The 15000-nt window shown below is 41.3% G+C and overlaps 2 protein-coding genes across 4 annotated transcripts in view; one reads left to right on the top strand and one right to left on the bottom strand.

Annotated features, from left to right (window-relative positions):
• The window catches only part of Miga (mitoguardin), a 588191-nt gene that overhangs the window by 311991 nt on the left and 261200 nt on the right, over positions 1 to 15000 (bottom strand). The window lies entirely within an intron of this gene.
• Positions 1 to 15000, top strand: part of LOC143018931 (protein unzipped-like) — a 201690-nt gene that overhangs the window by 173956 nt on the left and 12734 nt on the right. The window contains exon 1 of one of the 2 annotated variants that reach the window (XM_076174521.1): positions 9800 to 10389. The exons of the other annotated variant lie outside the window; for it this stretch is intronic. The gene's annotated coding sequence lies outside the window, so the exon portion shown is untranslated. Of the gene's footprint in view, positions 1 to 9799; positions 10390 to 15000 lie in introns of those variants that run through there. 2 annotated transcript variants of the gene reach the window in all.

The raw sequence follows: 15000 nt of genomic DNA, 5'->3' as shown, positions 1-15000 counted from the left end.
GGATTTCCATTTCTGTTGGGGCGGACTCTCTTCATAATCCTTGCCCTCGCCTGCGTTCAGATACCCTGGTAGTGACAGATAGCGTCTACCAACAAAGAGGAGACAGGACCTCCAGTGGCTTCAATGAATGAAAGAAAATAGACGAATGAATGTATAAATAAAATACATAAATATATTAATCAAATTAATATGCAAATGCATAAAATAAATATATAATGAAATATGTCAAAAGAGTAAATAAATAAACGAAACAAATACATTATTAGATACCGTAAATCGTCGAAAATAAAAAGAAAAATGACAAATAAACAAATGGAAAAATATAATACAATAATGATACACATTCATATATCTAAATGGCCCCCTCCCTTCTTATATGAGGGTGGTCATGATAATAAGAAGATAATAATACCAACTATAATAGAGCAATAAGAATAATAATAATGACATAAAAATAAATTAAATAGTGATAATAGTAATGCTGGTAATGATAAGAAGGGGGAACAAGAATAGATTAAGTAAATAAAAATGAAATAAAAAAGCAATAAATGCTGATCAATGAAAAAAAAAAATCACAATATTTATCTTTTACGGCATTCCTTCTCTGCAACAACATCACTCCAACCGTTCCCGCGAAAGGCACCTGCACCACATCACCATGACAACCAAAAATAAACAAACGACCGAAAACAATATCGACATTAAAACCTTAACAAACAAACAAAGACAAACGAAACTAGATCTACAAATAAAAGAATAAATTCATACGAAAAAATAAGAGAACAAACATTATTCAGAGCACTTACTAAATCAAACGTAATAACAATATCAAGACCTTAATATGGCTGTCCCATTTGATAGACCTCCATTTATCAACAACTTAAGGACCTACCTGTCGCTGCTCTGGACCGCGCCCCCCTTCCCCTCCCCCCTTCCCTTCCCCCCCTCCCCCTCCCACCAGGAGACCCTTCCGTATACGCTGAAGGAACACATTAAGACCCCCCAAGGAAGACTCGAAGGACACATCAGAGACCTTCTGGAGGAGTCTGAACGAGATGGTCAAGACTGTGGTTCAAACACACTAGTGTAGCGTTATCTCAATGTCTTCAAAACGGAGACCTGGGTTATTATTATTATTTTTTAAATATTTTTTTCATTTATGCGAAGCAATTTTATTCAGTTCGGAGGACTTTGAAAACTGGTTAGACACGGGTGGTCCGTTTATGTCCATCTGAAGAGAGAGAGAGAGAGAGAGAGAGAGAGAGAGAGAGAGAGAGAGAGAGAGAGAAAGAGAGAGAGAGAGAGAGAGAGAGAGAGAGAGAGAGAGAGAGAAATTATATGGTTTCATTCTAACTGCTGAACGGTGATTTTATCCAAACCAAAAAAACATGCCCCCTTAAATGTTAGTATGCTTGAGCCCACTCAAAAAAACTTAATCGGTGTTAACTAGAAAATGGATAGGATAGTCATGGATATTTTCTTTTTATCTTTGAAAATATTTCCGAAAGCTACACTCTAGCAGTCCCTATCTTTGTAATACTAATCCATGATATGAGCTAAAGAAAAGACAACATACAAACAACCTTTCTCCACTTTAGAACAGCTCTAGAACACTGGACACCAACTATGGACTTCACAAAACAAAACATAAAACCATCTTGTACAACGACGCTAATCCTTAAATTAAACTATCTGCAAGATACATGTAAAAAAAAAATCTTTTTGAAAAGACCGCCCATCGTAAAAAACGTCATTTCTACTAAGATTTTGTTTTGTTTTCAATGTATTTGGTCTCGTGAAGACTTGTTTGTACAAGTCCAAGTGAATTGTCCATCATTCCAGAGGACATTTACGTCGTCCCCATTTGCATAAGCGTGTTATCCCACAGCGAGATTATACGTGCGTTTGGGGAATTTCATGTACGGGCGGATGCAACAGGGCAATAGTCGTGGCTCTTTTATGCAATCAAGAGCCGAAGTATCTCTCTCTCTCTCTTATTTCATTTTTTGTGTGTACGTATGTGAGTGGGTATGGGTGTGTACTTGTATGTGGGTATGTACGCGTATGTGTGTGTATGTCAGGGAATGTGCATGTGTGTGTGCGTATATGCGTGCATGTGTGTTTACGTGTGTGTGTGTCTGTGAATGTGCATGTGTGTGTGCGTATATGCGTGTGTGTGTGTGTGTGTGTGTGTGTGTGTGTGTGTGTGTGTGTGTGTGTGTGGGTGTGTGTGCATTTGTGTGTGTGTGTGTGTGTACTCGAGCGTGTGTGTATTTATTCACTTGCTGAGCGAGCCATTGAAGTCCATTTATTGCAAGCTGGTGCATGGGCAATGTAATGTTTTACTCTTTTATTATTTTTTCCTTTTCCTTTTCAAAAAACATATCATAAAGACGAACCTCTCGTGGATACAGGGCCACTCTCACGCTAAGTTCCATGCTAAAACTTTAAAGTTCCGACAATAACTTTAATCATTTGATCCTGGCTAAACACAGGGACTCACTTTAAGTATGTCCAACCCTGGATTAAAATAGTACCTCGAACATGCCCTTAGGTTTTCATACTTGTTATAATGATTTTATTCTGACGCTAGGCCTCTCGACCTTGATGGTTTAAGAATTTTCGAATCTTCAGTTCGGATGACATCAGACACTTTCATTTGGTTGAGGGTTGCCTTCTTTGCAGTCTGAAATGTTTTAAGTGGGTTTCAACTGTGTATGGTGTGGGTGTGTGCTTTGACTTGGTCACCCTCCTTATAAGGGGGAAAGGGCTTTTGGTGCATATACGTACACACACGCACACACACACACACACACGACTCGGTGGCGCGGTTGGTAGAGCGCTGGACTGGGAAGTACAGTGGTGCTCGCAGTACCCAGTTCGAATCCTGCCCAGGGCCGAAATTATTTCGGTATTGCTGTGCTTCGAGTCGTTACTCTGACTCTCGTGGGCGGGGAGTTGGGTGTGTGTGTGTGTGAAAGGTCACAGCATTACCCATAGATCGGTCATACGAGGTCTGAGCTCTCTTCCGGGTGGGAAATAGCTGTCAATCACGAGTCCAACACGTGATCCAAAGACCAAGGTGAATACACACACACACACACGCACACAAACATAAACACGCACATGGCTCGATGGTGTAGCGATACCGTTCTCAACCGTTAAAAAAATAACGCTGCAATGCGAGCCGGCACTCCAGCTCTAGTGGGCAAAGAGTTGGATGTGTGGGTAGGTGTAAGGTCACAGCATTACCTATAGATCGTGTCATGTAATAACTGAGCTCTCACCTGGGATGGTGTGTCGATCACGAATCTAACACGTGATCCAAGACCATGATGAATCTTTCTCTCTCTCTCTCTCTCTTACACACACACACACACACACACGCAAACCCCTACCTCGTGGCAGGGACCATGTCGAAAAAGGTTCAAATTCGACACAAACTTAGAAAATCCATAACAAATTCGACATTCTTCAATCTCTGTGCAAACCTTCAATTCGACAACAACCCCCCAAATTCGACACAAACGCTGACCTCGTCACAACCCCCTCCCCCCGAACTCGACCTCATATCACCCTCGAACTGGCACATCGAGGAGGAACTCACACAGTTCGTGGAACATGCGAAAGCCTGAGGAAGAGATGGAGGTATGACACACCGGACGAGAGAGATGCTGAGAGTGTTGCCTTCAATCAAGAGTTAAGAGGAAAGAATTATATAGTTTTTTATTTTATTTATTATTATCTATATTATTATAATTTTGATTTATTTTTCTTTTATTTATTTATCATTATTATAATTTTTTCCGCATCCGACCTAGTTATGGACCAAAAGGTCTCCTGTCGGCATGCTCCTCCTTTGTAATATTTTGTGAAAGTTTCTCGTGAGAGTCTTTCGTGAAAGTAAACGGGACTACAAGTTTACCATGAGAGTGAGGGAGACTGAGATTATATGAAGAGAGAAGGGAAATGAGAATCAATGAAGAGAGTAATATACCAAATTCCCATATGAAGGTGGAGATTGAGAGTCTCTCATGGGAGTGAGGAAGATTGAGAGTAAGTCAAGAGAGAAGGGAAATGAGAGTCATTGAAGAGAGTAACATATCCAAGTTCCACATGAGAGTGGAGACTAAGATTATCTCGTGAGAGTGAATGCGATTGAGAGTTGATCACGAGAGTGAAGAGGATTACAAGTCTCTCAGAATATGGAGGAACTTAAAACTCTCACGAAAGTAGGTCTCTCACGAAAATGCTGGGAAACTCGGGTTTCTCACGACAACGAATGAGATCACACGTCTCTCACAAGATAGGTGCAGACTGACAAGTCTCACAAAAGCACACAGATACTATATTTCAATGATGATTAGAGGCTTACATAAACTACAACCGAATCTATCACCTTTGCCTTATGTACTGAGACAGCCAGCACAAGTGTGAAACATTGGCGTCCAAAACTAGGCTCACAAAACTCAGAGTCGAGAACGGTACCCAACGCGCTTACGAGGAGTGTGGAATATGCACATTTTAACCAGACTTCAGAGAAACAGGTTCCGAGGTAAGCGGGTTTGTCGTGGTGGCTTCATGTGTTCTCTAAACTCGTTCCCTGCCTCAATGCGATTAAATTAAACCCACCCGGTAAGTAGGCGTCTAAACCTTCTGGTTTATGCTCCCGGGGGGATTTGTCCTACCCGGGGGATTTGTCCCCACCGGAGGGTTTGTCCTCCTCGGCGCGTTCTGGGATGTAACGTCACATGCGTCGATTTTGCGTTTGGATCATCGTAATGGTCTGTGTGTTGGCACATAACAGAATGGGTACATTGTGTGTGTGTGTGTGTGTGTGTGTGTGTGTGTGTGTGTGTGTGTGTGTGTGTGTGTGTGTGTGTGTGTGTTGTGAACTCATTTACCGGCGCTTCTAGCCTTGTGGACAATTCCCCTCCGATATCGTAGGTTATTTTATATTTCTATCTATTAGTTTAGTTGTGTGCGTGCGTGTGTGTGTGTGTGTGTGTGTGTGTGTGTGTGTGTGTGTGTGTGTGTGTGTGTGTGTGTGTGTGTGTGTGTGTGTGATTCCCCATGGTCTTGGATCACGTGTTGGACTCGTGATCGACAGCTATTTCCCTCCCGGAAGAGAGCTCAGAGCTCATATATGACCGATCTATGGGTAATGCTGTGACCTTACACGCACACACACACACCCAACTCCCCGCCCACGAGAGTTGGAGTAACAACACGCAACGCAGCAATACTGAAATTATTTCAGCCGTGGGCGAGATTCGAACCCGGACCGCCGTAGTGGCGGCCGAGAACTCTACTACCTGCGCCATCAAGTCGTGTGTGTGTGTGTGTGTGTGTGTGTGTGTGTGTGTGTGTGTGCGCGCTTGTGTACTTACACATACGTTTTTATTTCATATCCACGTATACGCGTGCGGCTAGAATTTCTCCCGACGCTGAAATCCCACATCGAGGCAAACCTAATTTCAGTCAGTTTTTAAGCAACCTGAAACCTGTTGGCAGGGTACCAGACTACCACTACTACTACTACCACCACCACTACTACTACTACTACTACTACTACTACTACTACTACTACTTATAAAGCGACCTCCATCCTCGTGGAACTGTGTGGTGGAAGCAGTCAGGATCTGTCTCCCACAGACACAGTTCATTGACCCCTCTCTCACTACTACTACTACTACTACTACTACTACTACTACTACTACTACTACTTATATAATTCCTCCTCTTTCTCAAGACTCTCCACAACACTATAGACATTCTGTTTGAGTTTGACGGATTTTTTTTCTCTTCACAAATTTTGTTGAATAATTAATTTTCAATTCTCCAGTCTTTTAAGAACTACTTTATTCACAATTTACTCATCTTTTCTCTCTTGCGTTGATGTCGACATTCTATCAAGATTTTTAATCTAGTAGCAAAGGATTTTTTTTCTTGTTTTTTAATAAATTTTCAACAAGTGAGTTTATAGACTCCATGTACATTACGGTAGTCATCCACAGGCTTTAAGTATTCTACGATAAAAACACACTTGTAATATCCCCGTCTCCATATTTTTTTCCAAGGTCAGTCTAAGTCGCCATTTCTTGTTGGTTCTCTTTGTCAGGTGTAGCTGCCCTTTCAATGGCTAAATGGTCACCCTACTGAGAGGTACAAAGGAGACTAATTATAATGGATAAACTCAATTTGTGTGATTTACCAGGGTCTTGGATTACGTGTTGGACTCGTGATCGACAGCTATTTCCCTCCCAAAAGAGAGCTCAGAGCTCATATACTGTATGACTGATCTATGGGTAATGCTGTGACCTTACACGCACACACACACACCCAACTCCTCGCCCACGAGAGTTGAAGTAACACCCCGCAGCGCAGCGATACTGAAATTGTATCAACCCTGGATGGGGTTCGAACCCGGACCGCCGTAGTTGCTACCGGGAACTCTAACCACTGCGGCACGAGGTGTGTGTGTGTTTTTCACGGGTGTTTGTGGGCGTTTCCTAACGCTACCTACAACACCTACAACACCTCAGCGGAACCTGAGAGCCTAAGACACTCTCCTGGTGATTTATCCGAGTTCTGTTCCGCGTTGTCTAAACACCTTTTACCTCCTTCTTGAGAGGACGGGAGATCCTCCCCCCCCCACCTCCCTGCACTCTTGTATCAATTTATCTGTTTATTTGTCCGTTGACAACTGTTGTTGTTGTTTCCATTACCTTATCGTCGTCGTCGTCGTTGTTGTTGTTGTTTTTGTTACGTTGTTGTTGTTATGATTTTTGCTAATACCATATTCTCGGAATCGTTATTACTATCATTATTACTATCTTGTATCATTATTATTATTAGTTTTAGCAGTACTAATTTTCTTGCCATCACCGTAGTTAGTATTTAATTCAACTAATATTTCTTCTTGTGACATCAGCGTTTCAACCGTTCCCGTAAGGGGTGCACTGCAATCCAGTTGTAAAGAAATAACACGGAAAAGGGTTCCTAAGAACATACAGAAAACGAATTGGTAAAGAAATGAATAAATAGACGAATTAATGAATACATAAACAAATATATAAAAATAAAACCTTAGGAAACATTTGCCACACACTCTGGGCATTATGGTATTCTGTCTCACTATACGGGATTCGAACTTGGTGTTAAGAGAAAGCTTGATGAGCACTGTAACCATCATACTACTTATGACTCCCACCACCACCACCACCACCACCACCACCACCTCATTTCGACGAGCACGTCGCGTTGCCTCAGCATAGGAAGAAGTTCGGACTAAGCTGTCACGGCTGCTTGACGTTGGCTTGGCGAGACGGGACGTGCGTTTCACGGACCAACAAGTCACCCCCGTCCCCACTTTTATGTTTCTCTTTCTCTCTCTCTCTCTCTCTCTTTAAGGTTCATTTCTTTGGGTTCTATCTGCTTCGTTGACTTACAATGCAAGAAGAGATATGTATGATAAATTGATATAGGAATAAAGAAATAAATGAATATACACAGTATAAACAAACACACACAAAAACACACACACACACACACACACACACACACACACACACACACATATATATATATATATATATATATATATATATATATATATATATATATATATAAACTCACCCTTACACCCTTTCCCGAATCATTCCCTGCTTCTGCCTCGAGGCTGTGTGTTCAGGATAATTCCCCGCGACGTGAGCAGGGAACCCAATGAGACGAACCTCTCCACTGTCAACAAAAGCCGGTAACCGCACGACAAGAGGACAACCCGCATCGGAATGGTCCCGTCGCCGCTGCCGTCGCAATGGGGAATGCTGGGCGAAAATCCTCTCCGGGGGAATTGGTCGGGTAATGTAAGGAAGGAGATTTTGAACGATAACGCAGATAGTGAGTCTGGGAAACGGAATGCTCCGCATGTTCGATTATGTTGATGTCCATCTGTTTCGGAGGCCAAGGCTGGCTTTCTGACATACCGTACAGGTACGAAACATTTCGCCCAAAATTGAGGATCACCCCATATGGTAACTATCTCTCTTTATGGCATAGGATACAAGTAACATGACGAGCTTTGAGACCCGTCCACTAAATTGACGACCTTTTTTATGGCATATCACACAAGAATATTTTCTATCACTACCAAGTTCTATCAGTTATGGAAGCTATTTCTTATGGTATACGATACAAGTACGGTACTTTAAACCTCAACTGTGCCCCGTCTGAAACGATAACTATTTTACTTTATGACATATCCTTTATGACACTTTCAAGCAATACTAAGATGCATCTATCATAGAAGTTCTTCAGGGCATATGATACCGGTACATTCTTTCAATTCAGAAGCAAGACTGAGGTAACTAGACTATTTTATGTCCTACCACACCTCAGAGGTTATTTGTCAACATGACGAGATGTTGGACATCACATGTGGGAAGTGACGTAGTCAGAACAGGTGTAGAGTCTGTCTGTGATGTGACTAGGTTACGTTATGTTACGTCAGGTGTAACGTGGGAGGTTTTGCCAGTTATTCGAAGCAGTGATACGAAAAAAGGAGGGCGCAGGAAGCGTAGCAACAGATTTAGGTGATGATGAATACGAGTCAAAAAATATAAGAAAGGATAAAAATCAGACGTAAGAAGTGAAAAAGAGAAAAACAGAACCAAGTTGCAGATTAATGTAAGAAGAAAAAGAAAAGGAACAGTGCAGAAGGAAGAGGAAGAGGAGGAGGAGGTCGAGGAGGAGGAAGAGGAGGGGATGCATAAGAAGAAGGGAGAGAGGAAGGAGGAGTAACAGGAGGAAGAGAAGGAGAGGGGAGGAAAACGTAAGTATAAGAAAATGGGAGGGAATGAAGAAGGAAAGGAGAAAGAGGAGGAGGAGGAAAAGGAGAAGGCTAAGGAGGAGGAGGAGGAAAAGGAGAAGGCTAAGGAGGAGGAGGAGGAGGAGGAGGAGGAGGAGGAGGAGGAGGAGGAGGAGGAGGAGGAGGAGGAGAAGAAGGAGGAGTTTGGGAATTCGTGAAAAAAGACGGGGAAAAAAGTTAAAGGCCAGCCAACGCTACATGTGACCTCGAGAACAGCGAATGAACAATGAACTGATTCACGGTGACTAAGTAGACATAGAGTGACGCAATCCACACTTTCCTAAAGAAAAAGAAAAAGTAAATATATCTACGGGCCATTTACTGCCTTCTACAGCAAGGCGCTTCAAAAATTTTAGATCAAACATCGCAAAAAAACAAATAAATAAATAAATAAATAAATGAATAAATAAAGTAAACAAATAATAATAATAGATAAATAAATAAATAGAAATAAATAAATAAGATAAAAACAAATAAATAAATAAACGAATAAAATAAACAAATAAATAAATAAATAAATAAATGATAATAATGATGTAAAAAAAAACTGAAGTTTATCGAGAGGTAGGTTGGGCGTGCTATGCCGTCTCATCGGTTTATACAGAGGCCCCTACGCACAAAAAAAAACGCTTGTACCGAATCTCCCTCATTCCGTCTGGAATCGACCACAACAAAACCTTAAAAAAACGAATCGAAGTGTCTCCCCGACTGACTTGGCTACAAACCTTCCCAAAGCCGAACAGAACCAGCAGGCGTTCACCAGAACACACTCAGCAATGCCCAAAGAACCCAAACAGGCAGAGACTCTGGGAGCCTCTACCCAGACCATCCGCTCAGCGGGTCGGTAGAACAGAAACTAGGGAAGACCGAGAGAGCGAGGGAGCGAGCGAGCGAGCGAACCTCACGGGCCAACCCGCGCGCGAGTCGCGCCTTCAGGGTCAGTATTGGTCAGACCGTGGCCGGTGACTGTTGGCGCGCAGGATCGTTCCTCGTAAACTAGTCCGTTGGTGCCATACCCAGAGGAGGAGATTCCCGGGTGGAGCTTCTTCGTAGCGAGGCTACCTGGGACCGTTCCTTGTGGAGATTGCTGGGGACTGTTCCTTTGTAGCTAGACGACTGTGGGGAGTTTACTTGTAGTGAAACGACTAGGCGCGTTCCTGGTGACGTGCCTCGTAGTGAGATTCCTGGAGACGTGCCTCGTAGAAGGACGACTTGAGTCGTTCCTTGTGGCGAAACTACTAGGACGAGAAGACTAGGACCATTCCTTGTACTGGAAGTACAGTCTATTGAGACTGGGAAGAACTGTGTGTGTTAGTGAGCACTAAATATACTGTGAGAGTGAGTGACCATTACACAGAGGGGGTGTTTACGCACAGAGGCGCTTAGCCGCTACCTTTGCCCTATGTGCTCGAATAGCCAAGGCAAGTGGCAGTCACTAGTAGCCGTTGGGGGTCGATCGCGAGTTTACGTAGTCACGTGACTAGTCAGAAACTCAACGCACCGCGGCGGTACAATACAGGGTGAGTCGGAGTTCTTGTGTGTAATACGCCACAATGTCGGCAGGTGATTTTATTAAAAAAATGACGATCCCCCACACCCCCTCACTACATGAGGGATCTGCATCAAATTCGATTAACCCCTTCGCCATATTTGTTTTAGAGCTTATTTAACCACAGATTATCTTTATATATATTATATCATTATCAGATACAACTTATGATATCATTACATACAGCTTATTACAGCTTGAGTTTGTTCTACCTAAAGTTATACGATTTTATTCAGTTGTTGGATAGTAGCTTGATCAATCACACATTTGGTTTAGTTTTTCTATATATTTCCCAACATAAAATTTTCAATTATATAATGTTCCTACACAACTGTAACCACACGGAAACACCAACGTAAATTAGTTTGTAAGCCCTCAGGACAAAATCCTTTCTTTCTGACTGACCGATCCTTTCTCTCTGTTTCTGATCCAACATAGTTAAAAAAAAAAGAAAGAAAAAAAAAAAAAAATCGGATTAAGGGCCATGATTTTGAAATTTTTTGGCAAACCCTGGCGAACGCTTTCTACCTTTAGAAACTAGAATTTTACCTGGCTTTCTAGTTAGATTTATCTAACTTATTGGCTTATCTATAAAACTGGTGAAAGGGTGTACCGCCCTAACTCTGTCTAACTTATCTCGATTAACTTTTTCGTTATGTTTTATTACGAATTTAGAATCTATTCTAACCTGCCGCTAGACGATTTTACCCAGATTGAGGAAATTATTTGATTCTTTATTTCGTTTGATCTTAATATACGAGTATCTTATTTAGTTGCGCGGCATACTTTATATACTTCATTCAGGATGACATAAAACGATTCTATTGAGCTATGGTGGGAGGGAGAGGGAGGGAGGGGGAGGAGGCAAGGTAAAACAGAAACCAGTAAAAAAAAAAAAAAAAAAAATACATTAGCCAGAGCAAAGTATGCAATGAGCGTCACCGAGGCGGTGATGCTTATTAGTGTACAAGTGTACATTTGTGTACAAGAAATGAGTCAGCACGCTTCAGCACCATTGGTTATTTTTTTTCTATTTTATTATGACAGGCACCAGATGATTGTATTACGATCTTTCTGTCAACGGCATGTGTGTGTTTCAATTTGCAGCGTGTTTCTATGTGTGTTTCTGTTTTCTGTCTGGCGATTTTATTCAGCCATGGGTAGGAACACTCTTAACCTTTAAAGGTTGTGATGTACTGTACACACGCGCACACACACACACACACACACACACACACACACACACACACACACACACACACACATATATATATATATATATATATATATATATATATATATATATATATACAGTATATATATATTCCCTCTCCCGCCACATGACTTTATTCAGCTGAGGAGGTAAGGGAGCGGACGAGGGGCAAAATATGTTTTCAACCGACCAGAACTGTGTGTGTGTGTGTGTGTGTGTGTGTGTGTGTGTGTGTGTGTGTGTGTGTGTGTGTGTGTGTGTGTGTGAGTGAGTGTGTCGGTGTTCGTGTTTACATATATGTATCTGTGTGTATGTTTGAGTTTTTATATGTGTATCTATGTATACGTACACACACACACACAATATATATATATATATATATATATATATATATATATATGTGTGTGTGTGTGTGTGTGTGTGTGTGTGTGTGTGTGTGTGTGTGTGTGTGTGTGTGTGTGTGTGAGAGTGCGCCTATGTGTATGTGTGTCCCAAAATCTAAACCAATTTTGAAACTAATTGTTCTATTGACATAGGTAAAGACAACTGGAAGACTCTTGGAAACAAAGACGCAAGTCTGTGGATCCTGGAATCGCATTAAAGGCACTTCTAGTTTCGAAAAAAATTATCTTTATCTTGGGTTGACGTAAAAAGAAGAAGCCGAAGAAGAATAAGAAAATTATGAAATAGAAAATATAAATGAAAAAGAAAGAAGGAGAGAAGAAGAAGAAGGAGAAATGATGGACGAAGAAAAATATGAAGAAGGAATAAAGAAAAAGAAACAGAAGAAGACGAAATAGAAGAAGAAAAAGAAAAGGAATAAGAAGAGAGAGAGGACGAAGAAAATAAGAAGAAAAGGAATAAGAACAAGGTGAAGACGAAGAAAAGAAGAAGAAAACCAAGGGAAAGAAGGAAGAGAAAGAAGAGGAGGAGAAAAAAAAGGAGGAAGAGGAGGAGAAGAAGAAGATTCAGAATCTGAATTAGAATCAAAGGAAGAAGAGCAAGAAGGAGGCGAAAATAATGAGAAATGCAAAATGAAAAACCAGATTTAGAAATAAAAGGAGAAGATAAAGTAAAAAAAAAAAGAAGAAAGAGAAATTAAAAAGATATTAACATAGAAGAAATTTGAAGAAAAAAAAAGAACCAAGAAAACAATAAGGGGAGAAAAAAGTGATAAAAAAGACGAAGAAGAGGAAGCAGAAGAAAAGGACGAAGACCAAAACAAAAAAAAAAAAAAAAAAAAAAAAAAAAAAAATTCTGTCACTAAACTAATGTCCCATAGGGAAATTCTCTCTCTCTCTCTCTCTGAAAAAAAAAACATTTACGCATTGAAGCACACACACACACACACACATCGTATTTGCTTGCACAACTTCCAGCAAGTCCTACAAACCCATGACACCTTTCTTCCGTGTTTGCTACCATGACTTTCCACCTCCTTCACTCCCCCACCTCCTCCTCCTCTCCTCCGTCACCTCCTCCTCCTCTCCTCCACCACCACCTCCTCCTCCTCCCCTCCTCTTCTTTTTTACATTCTTTAGATTTTTTTCCTGTTTACTTTCTACCACCAACAACAATAACAACCCCACTATCATCATCATCACAATCATAATCAACAACTACTACAACAACAACAACAATAACTCTTCTTTCAACTCTACCATATTAACCCTCTCCTCCTCCTCCTCCTCCTCCACTCCCTCTTCCTCCTCCTGTTCCTCCTCTTCCACTCCCTCTTCCTCCTCCTTCTCGTAAAGAGTATAGTAATCCTCCTCAGAGCCAGCAACATCGTCCCCACCTTGAGTACACAAGAATTTCATTTCTTCAGACCTATTCTAATTACTTCCCTCTTCGCCATTCACCCTTTCCCTTGCGACTGTCTCTACACATTTCATTATGGTTGCCGCCGGACGATATTTCCTAAACCATTCCACGTAATTCTATCTAGAACTTTGGATTCAACGCTGAAGAGGATCGCCCCGCGGTAGGAAAAGACGAAATATCTATTCACAAGCCAGAATAAACTATATAGAGTCACGTCTTCAAAATGCAAATTGAAATCGTCTTTGACTCATTCACAGTGAATTTTCTATTTGTATTCTGAGCAAAAACCCAAACGATTTCATTCAGGTTAAGGAACTAGATTAAGGCATGAGGAACACAGATGACTGCTAAACAATAGTTAGCTTAATTGAACCAGTTTTAACGGATCTCAGTTTTTGATCAATCGCCTCAGCTGAATGAAATCTGATATAAGGCAGTACAAAAGTGGTAAAATATTTCTCTATTTTTTCTAACATTATATATGTGTGTGTGTGTGTGTGTGTGTGTGTGTGTGTGTGTGTGTATGTGTACATATATATATATATTTGTATATGTGTATGTCTATATATGTGTGTGTGCATATATATATATATATATATATATATATATATATATATATATAAATATACGAGTATATGTATGTGTGTATACATACATATATATGTGTGTGTACATATATATATATATTTGTATGTGTGTATGCATATATATATACGTGTGTATATATGTATGCATGTACATGTGAAGGGTGCACCTATGTACTGAGTAGATGAGTGTGGACCGCATGTGTCTGTGTGGGGAGAAAGAGTAAATGGGTTGAGGGTTGAGGATGGATGTGTTTCGGGTTGATTCCTGCGGCGCGGCCGATGGACAACGGGGACGCGGTTCCCCACTGTGCGAAACGGCGGTGGAGAACCAAGGTCTCCGAGTCGAGGCCTTTGTACAGATGAGAGAAAAAGTCTGGACACGCCTTGAAGGTCTATGCGTGTCAGTGAACTTTTACATGGCGAAGGACTTCGTGATTCCTTTTTTTTTTTTTTTTTTTTTTTTTTTTTACTAGACGATTTTACTCGACTATGGGCCTCGGGTGGGAGTAGCGGTCCTTTTACCCGTTCGTTCATCAGTGAAGTGGTCACCCTTCATAGCCACTCCACCCCGAACCACGTCACGCTGTTCCCTTCAACTCACTTCACGTGGTCCTCTGCTTGTTAAGTTGATCCTCCTCCTCCCCCTCTCTCCCACCTCCTCCCACTTTATGCCTTTACAAACACCTCTCCCCCCCTCTCCCACCCTTCCACTCACGCTTCCTTGAGTACCCAGGACGCAACACCTCATGTCTTGACTTCATCTACGATTAAAAGGTCCTGCGATAGAGTTTGTGACGGAGTCCCACAGGGTCTTCCCTTGGGTCCTATCTGTAACTTTGAGCGTCCGGAAGGTGTCTTGGCTATGAATGGGGATAACTAAGGTAGATATGTGTAATGTCTCTACGCAGTGGACATTATCAACCCTTGATGAAAATTGATAAGAAAAATTCCATGAGAA

The sequence above is a fragment of the Oratosquilla oratoria genome, chromosome 36 (assembly GCF_046742065.1).
Source record: "Oratosquilla oratoria isolate Oo_2021 chromosome 36, ASM4674206v1, whole genome shotgun sequence".
In the NCBI taxonomy this organism is placed as follows: domain Eukaryota; kingdom Metazoa; phylum Arthropoda; class Malacostraca; order Stomatopoda; family Squillidae; genus Oratosquilla; species Oratosquilla oratoria.
The sequence above is the reverse complement of the archived record's forward strand: the minus strand, read 5'-3'. Positions and strand labels throughout refer to the sequence as shown.